The 9,150-nt window shown below is 45.7% G+C and overlaps 1 non-coding gene across 1 annotated transcript; it reads left to right on the top strand.

Annotated features, from left to right (window-relative positions):
- Positions 1 to 5,898: 5,898 nt before the first annotated feature.
- On the top strand, positions 5,899 to 6,004 carry LOC121606056. The gene has a single exon (XR_006006829.1). It is a non-coding gene; the product is annotated as a U6 spliceosomal RNA (small nuclear RNA).
- Positions 6,005 to 9,150: the final 3,146 nt, after the last annotated feature.

Raw genomic sequence — 9,150 nt, 5'->3', positions numbered from 1 at the left:
TTTATGTGTGAGGGTTAGACATACAGTCATGCATTTTGATTCAGCATTAGCAGTTTTTCGACAGCAGAGGGCAGTGTGAGACCGTAAATGACTCCAGGGACTCTGCAAAGGCAAGCCGCGTCTCCGCGTCTCATCGTTTTGTCCTGTTTCTCAGGTGTGTGTGTGTTTGTTTGTTTTAGTACTTGCATTGTGGGCGTACAGTCGCCCTGCTTTAACTTTTATCACATTAACACTGAAGTAATTTTGCACTAACGTGTAATAACAGCGACGTGCCGCAATGACTGGAAACAACATAGTATGAAAGCAGAATGGTAGGAATGGCCAAAACCCAGTAAAATCTTAGAACAAGTGCAGCAGTGGCAGATAAGGAAGGAGCAAACAAGAGTTTGAAATGCGTTGATGTGACTGTGACATTAACACTGGGCATTTGAATTTATGTTTGCGCTCTGAAGTTGTACTTAACAGCTTTATTGGTCTTATTCTTGCTCATTATGCAAGAAATAAATGTGTTTCTCTTGGCAGAATGGATTACAGAGCAAAGTTCCGCCTGCAGCCTTCGTCTTCAGAGCTCACCCGAAGCGTCGAGGCTGGCTCAAGCCTACCGCGGGCAAGAGTCGTCCGCGTCCTGCAGCGTGCTGGCGTCCCACGAGAAGGAGAGGGAAGGTGGGGACACTGTGCAGTCGCGCCTCACAGCCAACAAGGACGCCCTCGCCTCCTACGCCCAGCTTTTTCCTGAGATGACGGCGGCCATCCAGCGGCATCGGATGTACGAGGGCTCTCGGTTAGTGAGGGGCCTGGACGAGACGCTGGTGGAGTCACAGCCAGAGATCCTGGGTGTGACGCCTGTTGAAAATTACACCCGGCCTGGGGAGTACATTGGTAAGCTGTCATGGAGGAGCTAATTTGGCCATGCATGATGCAGGCAGGCACAGGCGAATGAAGTCATCACATCTTTTTTGTACGTTTTGTTCAGGGGAGCTCTTCGGGGTGGAGTACCTGCCCAGACAGCAAAATGACACTGTGGCCAAACGGGTCTGCACCGGGGTCTTTATTCACAACGGCCCAATACCAGCGCAGATACGGATTTCTGATCTGGAACGGACTTGGGCCAGTTGTGGCCCAATACAGTTAAAAAAGCAATAACATTTGGTTCGGATCCGGCACAAATCCATGATTCATATTTTACATCTGGGCCAAATGCAATCCACATACAGCACACTCAGCAACAGATCTGGGCCAGTTCTGGCCCAGCATAATTAGTAAAGCTCTATGACATTTGGTTCAGATCTGGCACAGACCTGGTCCAAAATGTGTACACATACAGCATAAAGAAATGCACATCTGTCCTCAAAAAATGTTTATTTGTAGATTTACCCGAACCAAACAGCTTTCTTTGTCAGAATTACATGTAATGTCTCAAAAGGGTCTTAATAATAACATGTACATGTCAGACTTAAATGTACATTTTTAAAACCCTAACAGCTCTGTCAGACTTGCATGTAAAACACCAAATAGCTCTCTGTCAGAACATGTACATGAAAACACCAAACGCTCTCTTTTGTCAGAATTACCCACACATACATTCTTACACACATTCTTTGATAGAAGTTGGTTTGGAAGTGATAATCCATGTCCTTCCTTTAGCCCAGTTAGGCGGGTCGCCCTGGACGGGATGGCATGTGTAGTGAACTGTCTTCTGGGTGCCTGTACCAACTCCATTCTAGCAGAGGTAGATTTCTTTCTGACAATCTTTCTGTCAGCATGTGCAACAATAAGAATCTAAAATCTAAAACGAAAATAACAAAAACAACAAGAGGCAGCTCAGACGACGAGCAGGCGAACACGATTTCGTCCACATGGAGTCAACGGATGAAGAGACCTCTCGACACGCAGTGACAGAAACATTCAAGAACGCCTCCGCAGGACGTCTCTTTCACAAGACCCCCGCAGCAGATATTATTTAGCTGTGGCTGAGCACGAACCACATAGGAAACATTAGTCTAGGGAACAGTCACAAGGGTGTCAAACAGTCCAGAATGGGCACTAGTTCATTGGGACATAGTTTGTTGTGACCGTTGTCTACGGCCACCCCCACGGTCAGAAGCCAAATTAAACCACCTGATGGAATGGTGGTTTATTTCCATGTCCGTTGCCTTTTCCCCCTGATGGTTCTTGCGCACAGCCCCTACAGTACATTAAAACAAGAAAAACACACAGAGCAAACAAAAGGTTATGGTCCAGAAATTACCAACTCAACATTTTGATTTCTGTCACTTTATCCCACAATGCAGTTTTGTATGCAATAGTAAACTTCACTTAACTAAAGACAGGGCTGGATTTGCTGAGGACATTTTGACATTTTGAGGAGCAACATGTATATATATATATATATTCACACTGATGTGCGAGGAGAGCCTTGGTTGCCATCTCGCTGAATTTCTTTTTATTATTAACTCCCTTCCAATTTATCTGTTTGGCAACACTAGATGAAAAAATGTGTGTCAGGATATTTCAGGTGACATGTTTTATGTCACATCCCCCAAGAGAGGCCAGGACAGCGACCTGTAAAAATAAGGCACTGAATTGGCAATGAAGGAAAAAAAACAGTAAGAAAGAAATCACTGAGAGAGTACATAATATAAACAAAAGTGGTGTTTGCAAGATATATATACCAACTGCTTCTTCTTCATGGCATTCGCTGGGTCATTGAGCCAGTCATGTCGTCTGGCATCTCTGATGGTGGTTCACGTGCAGTGTTCAGTCGTGACATGAGATTCATCACAGAACTTTGTTGGTTAAGCTGGTGTTTTAGGTTCTCCAAAAGAGTGAGCATGTGGAGCTCGGCAGCTACAAAAAGGACATAAAAATTTATAGAGGTCATGATGAGGAAACTAAGAGCAAAACAAAACAATTCTATGGAAAAGTCATTTTAAATTATAGACGAAAAAGTTGTTTTTTCAGTGCTTAATTCATCTGTGATATTTTTTGTTGATAGGATTCAGAATTGTATGAGTTTAAATGATCAGTTCAATATTGCATCAGGTGAGGGATTAGTCAATACTTACATGTGCCGGGAATTGGCTCCCTCCCAGACCGGCCAGCTTTTACAGTGGGCATGAACACTTCCGAGGCGGTTTCCAAAGTATGTGGACTGAGATGAATGGAAATGTTCAAAAGATGGCAGTGGAGGTTGTTGTGGTCTTGTAGAGGATGCATTGCTGAAAGGACAAAAATAAATGGCGTTGTGTACATTTTCCTACCTATTATATTAGTGTCATATCATGCAGTGCAGAGAAAAAAAACGATCATGTGAATTCATCATGTGAATCCAACTCAGATGTGTCACAGGTCAAAGACTTTTTCATACCATGCCAAGCTGACATGTAGTCATCTAAAACAAAATTGACATTAGTAAATTAGGTTGATTTGAGAGACAAACACAATTACAGCAAAATACTGGGAGATATTAAGTTCTAACAATAACCAGATGTTATATTTTTTTTACCATATGTCTTCAAAACTCTGACAGGATGCCTTGCCCAGTTCTGTCCAGGTGCCTCTGCACAGTTATGAAGACTGGCCCCTAGATTACATGACTGATCCACTGGCTCATCAGTATCCTCGTCCGAGTCACTCTCCTCAGGCACATCCATTAAAAAGGACTGCTGGTCAGGGACCTCCGGTGAGGCGCGACACCACCATGGCTGCATAGCTTTTGGCTCCGCTCTGCTAGGCTTCCCTACCCCCATGTTATAGCCGTCATATATCGACTAAACTTTGCCAGATAGTTTTGGAAAGGGCAAGCAATAAATATGTCACAAGACCCGAGACAAAAACTTGCCTCACTCAGCGAAACAACAACCTAAAAAGAACACGACAGAGGACAAGATGTCCTGCAACATGCGGAGAGGCCGGCGTCCATTACACACAGCTGCAGGACGCTGCAAGTCACATTGTCCATGCCAGGCGTGGACAATGTGACACAGTAAGAATAGAAGAGAAATCTCAAATGCAGTGTTCTTTATCTGGGTCCTTTTCATTAGCACTGGGCGCTCTCTCTCTCCCCTCCTCATTGCCATCAGCTCCAGCAATGTGTCCTCTGCTTGGTCATCTTCAAGAATCCGTCAGCGGCCCAGCAACCTGTTTGCAAGGACAAATCTAGAGACACCCTTAACCCTGACGCCAACCTGTTCTATCTTAAGTCGAGGGCCCCAAGATGTCTCCCATGCCAGGCCTCTATCTCAAAACCTCCTGTTCTAGGTCACACTGGCCTCAGATACATTTTGCACACAAAGATTCACTCCTCGTCTAAATCACTTCTATGAATAATAAAGGACAAACTTAACCAGGAGAAGTAGAATTTCTGTTGATTATTCAGTCACACAATCCATCAGCAGAAAATATGAATAAGATCAACACATCAGGATCCAACTAGCATTAATGTAAGCATATGCAAGTAATCGAACTATTAGCAGAATATATGTGTGTAATCAAACCTATCAAAGTATAGGAATATGATCCAAATATCCATGAGCACCTGGAGAAGGAGGCTGACAAGACACCAGGTGTGTACAGTACTCAGCATACTTCTGCAAACAATTGATATGTCAGGTCAATGAAAAGCATGAAGACAATGACCGGCTCACTCCCTGCATCTATACTGACATGACAATTCAATGTTCTCTTGTACCAGGGCTGCCCTCTACCACCTCCACTACCACCTCATAACTGGAGGTGAGACAATAGATAAAGGTGGACACACAAGGGCATGCAAAATAAGAACAAAAACTACTTTCAAGTAATGAGCAACTTACAAGTGATGAACAACTTTCAAGTACAGATCAACCTTCAAGTAAGGAACAACTTTCAAGTAAGACGCAAAAATACAATACAAAATAACAATATAAGAAAAAATAGTGAAATAAAAACAAGGAACTCAGCTATCCAGGATAAACATCTTAACATCTGGCTATACAGGATAAACTTCTGAATTAGACATTCGAGCAGTTAAATATGTGCACAGTAGTGCAGTTATGCAAAATAACTGTGCAATAGTCGGTTTGTCCACACTTGGGTCCACCATATTGATGTGTGTGTGATAAGATATTACTGCCTTTGTGCCTCTTCGGCCCTGACAGTGTGGGGTATAGTGACAAAACCCTGCTAGGTTGTGGAGAATTTAGCTGGTAGTCCTGTCGTAATGTCCGTCTCACGACTGGGAGGTTCTGTGATAAGAGCAGAGAGAAATCCAAGTCGTCAGAGTGTGAATCCATTTCACTAACGCACCGTGTGTGATCACATCAGCTATCCTGCAGCAACAAAACATGATAATGAACACATGAAGCTTCAGTTATACACACAGTCTTATTTCCTCTGCTTCTGATTTCTTGGTGAACACACACACACACCAGGGGAAAGAACCGGTCACATGGTGCAGCCTGTGTGTCTCTGTTTTCCTCCCCCAAGCCCTGTCTCTCTCTGTGTCTCTCTCTCTTTGTCCTAGGGGGGTAGACAGCAGTTGTTGGTGCTCTGGCAGGGGTTTGTGGGGGGTTGAAGGTCCTCTGGGAGGAACGCAGGAGGAGGAGGAGCTGTGGGTAAATCTCCCGCCTTCAGCACACCAATCCTGGCCGCCTGACGTAAAGGCTCATTGCAATAATTCCCATCAGCCCTCTGAACTCGAGAGCGGGTCAGAGCGGGTCAGATCATGTCCTGTTGGTCACTGTAGGGACAGGGGTCACAGCACAGAACCCATATGTGTATATAGTGTTGTGCTGCGCCTTGATTAAAGCCATTTAGGAGCAGTTTAGTCCCTTACACACAGTGTGTGAGATGCCCCATAAGTCGGGGATGTCCTGGGACAGACCCCCTTTATAGAAGGCACGTGAAGAGGGCAATGTTGTGTTACTCCGGTAGCACATATACTAAAATTGGAACGATACAGAGAAGATTAGCATGGCCCCTGCGCAAGGATGACACGCAAATTCGTGAAGCGTTCCTCATTTTCTTTATGTGTGAGGGTTAGACATGCAGTCATGCATTTTGATTCAGCATTAGCAGTTTTTCGACAGCAGAGGGCAGTGTGAGACCGTAAATGACTCCAGGGATTCTGCAAAGGCAAGTCGCCTCTCCGCTTCTCATCGTTTTGTCCTGTTTCTCAGGTGTGTGTGTGTGTGTGTGCGTGTGTGTGTGTGTTTGTGTTTGTTTGTTTGTTTTAGTACTTGCATTGTGGGCGTGCAGTCGCCCTGCTTGAACTTTTATCACATTAACACTGAGGTAATTTTGCACTAACCTGTAATAACAGCGACGTGCCGCAATGACTGGAAACAACAAACATAGTATGAAAGCAGAATGGTAGGAATGGCCAAAACCCAGTAAAATCTTAGAACAAGTGCAGCAGTGGCAGATAAGGAAGGAGCAAACAAGAGTTTGAAATGCATTGATGTGACTGTGACATTAACACTGGGCCATTTGAATTTATGTTTGTGCTCTGAAGCTTTATTGGTCTTATTCTTGCTCATTGTGCAAGAAATAAATGTGTTTCTCTTGGCAGAATGGTTAACAGAGCAAAGTTCCGCCTGCAGCCTTCGTCTTCAGCGCTCACCCGAAGCGTCGAGGCTGGCTCAGGCCTACCGCAGGCAAGGTTTGTCCGCGGCGTGGCCAGAGAAGATGCCAGAGAGGAGGCGAAGGGTCGGATCCTGCGAGCTGGAGGAGACCCTGCGTGCTGGCAGCTGGTGCTCAGTGAGAGCGAGCTCCAGTTCGGCCAGTACCGGGGTCAAACTCTTAAGTGGCTGCTCAGCCATGACGTGGGCTACGCCTGCAGCGTGCTGGCGTCCCACGAGAAGGAGAGGGAAGGTGGTGATACTGTGCAGTCGCCCCTCACAGCCAACAAGGAGGCCCTCGCCTCCTACGCCCAGCTTTTTCCTGAGATGAAAAAGCTGGCCATCCAGCGGCGTCGGTCAGTGAGGGGCCTGGACAAGACGCTGGTGACGTCACAGCCAAGAGATGGGTGTGACGCTGGTTGAAAATTACACCCGGCCTGGGTAGTACACAGGTAAGCTGTCGTGGAGGAGCTAATTTGTGCATGCATGATGCAGGCAGGCACATGCAAATGAAGTCATCACATCTTTTTTGAAGATAAAGCTTGCAAGGGAAAAGAAACCCTCAAAGTTAACCTTTCTTGCGTTGGGCCCCTGTCCAATGCAAGAAAGCACCAGTGTACCAGTGTTTATTTTGCGTGACCACACAATCTGTGAGGGAGGAGGAAATCAGGAAACCCTGTACACTTTAGTGGTTCAGTTTGGTTCTCCACCCAGTTCACACTGGGAATGTTTGGTCTTGAAATCTGGGAATCATCCTTGGATCTTGGACTGAACTTCACGCGATGTGAGATGATGTGTGAGTGAAGGGTTTGCTTTTGTTTTGCTGCTGTCATGTCTGCAGCTACCTGCAGTGGCGGAGGAAGCAGAAACTGCAGGCCTGGATGTTCAACGAGGACAACGAGGTCGCAGCAGCTGCACCGGCGGCTGCACCATCTCGGCAAATAGCACCGCAGCCTCCACCGAGTTTCTTTTCTGCTGGCAGGTGGTGTTTCCACAGACCCCTCAGAGCCCCCTGATGACGTGCTGCTCGCCGCCATCAGCTTCAACAGAGTGACAGCTGTGAGTCTTTGTTTTGCAGCTGTCAAGGATGTTGCCTGGATCGTGGAAGGGGACCAAGGCAAAGTTATTCAAAGGTCTCTTCGGTCTGCTCAGGGATGTTTCCAAAATCTTGGAGGCGCCCTCGATGACCTGCACCAGGACGTCGTACATGGAGCCTGTACATCACACACGAACGCCAGGGTGGATGCGCCCTCCGGTATGTCCTCCTCTGTGGCCCCTGCGTCTTGGCTGGCGGAAAACGCCACCGACAGCGCAAGGGACAGCCACACCAATCTGCTGCCCATTGCAGAGCCAAGATGCTTCTCTGGCAAAGTTCTTGAGTAGTTCGTTCTCGCCAGTCGGGACCTCAGGATGAGCCTCGAGATGGAGGCAGAGACATCAGACTCTCAAAAATACACAGAAACGTATCTGGAACAGTTTACAAAGTGCACAACAGGGGCCGAGGTAAAACGATAAGGAGAGGCTCGTTCTGTGGCGTCTTTGGTTTCCTGTGCAGTTTCCTCACACTGCACTTTGTCCACCTTCACATGTACCTTCTGTGTACTAAACATTTAAGTGTATGTAAGTAAGGTGTATTTTATTGTTTAGTGTTTTAGTATATTTTTATTGTTAGTATATTTTCATTTGTGGTATATTCTTATTGCATTCACGCATATTTTTACTTGAATCTTGAATCTTGAATTTCTGTCGCAGCCTCTCACCTCTCTGTGAACTAAAGCTCTGCACTCCCAGCAGCTGCAGCAGCGCCTGTTGTCTGCGGAGTCAGGAGCTCCACTTCAGCTCTGTCATACAAAGACTACCTCTCAGCTGGCCACAGAGCCTCCAAGCCGCAAACCGGCCCGTGTGGAATAGCGGTGCTGTGATTGGACGAGATGTTTTGGGTGACTTAGAGTGAGTGCGTGCGTAATGTACTTTACGGCGTGAACTTACACAAAGAGCTGCAGCGTTATCACCATTACTTACTTTACGATCAGGTAAGATCTAGGGTCAGAAATGCGCAATGTTGATTGGTTTACATGCCAGTAATGCACTTGCTGCCGCTTGTGTTGTTTTTTGAGAAACAGTGACGAATATGAACCGACTAGATGTTAATATATATTTAGATGTCAATTAGGTGGCTAATTACGTCGAACTGTCGTGAAGACTAAGATTCAGCAAACTTTGAAGTGGTGAACCTCTGTGTGAGACAGGGACAATCAAGCAGCAGCTCCGTGTTGCCACCCAGCGGCTGTGATCTGACATTACAAAGGATTGCCCGCAGCAGGAATACACTGTTTGATGGCAAAACAAGCACAAAACACAGACAACAATAACAGAAAACCGAAAAAAAAAGTCATACTTGGAAGTGAAGATCTACTTATCAATGGATATAATGATATACACTGCTAAAAAAAAAAGGGAACACTTAAATAACACATTCTAGGTCTGAATGAATGAAATATTCGTATTAAATACTTTGTTCTTTACATAGTAGAATGTGCTGACAACAAAA

This window comes from Chelmon rostratus, chromosome 4 (assembly GCF_017976325.1).
Source record: "Chelmon rostratus isolate fCheRos1 chromosome 4, fCheRos1.pri, whole genome shotgun sequence".
Lineage (NCBI taxonomy): Eukaryota > Metazoa > Chordata > Actinopteri > Chaetodontiformes > Chaetodontidae > Chelmon > Chelmon rostratus.
Note: the sequence above shows the minus strand (reverse complement) of the source record. Positions and strands in the feature narration are given on the sequence as shown.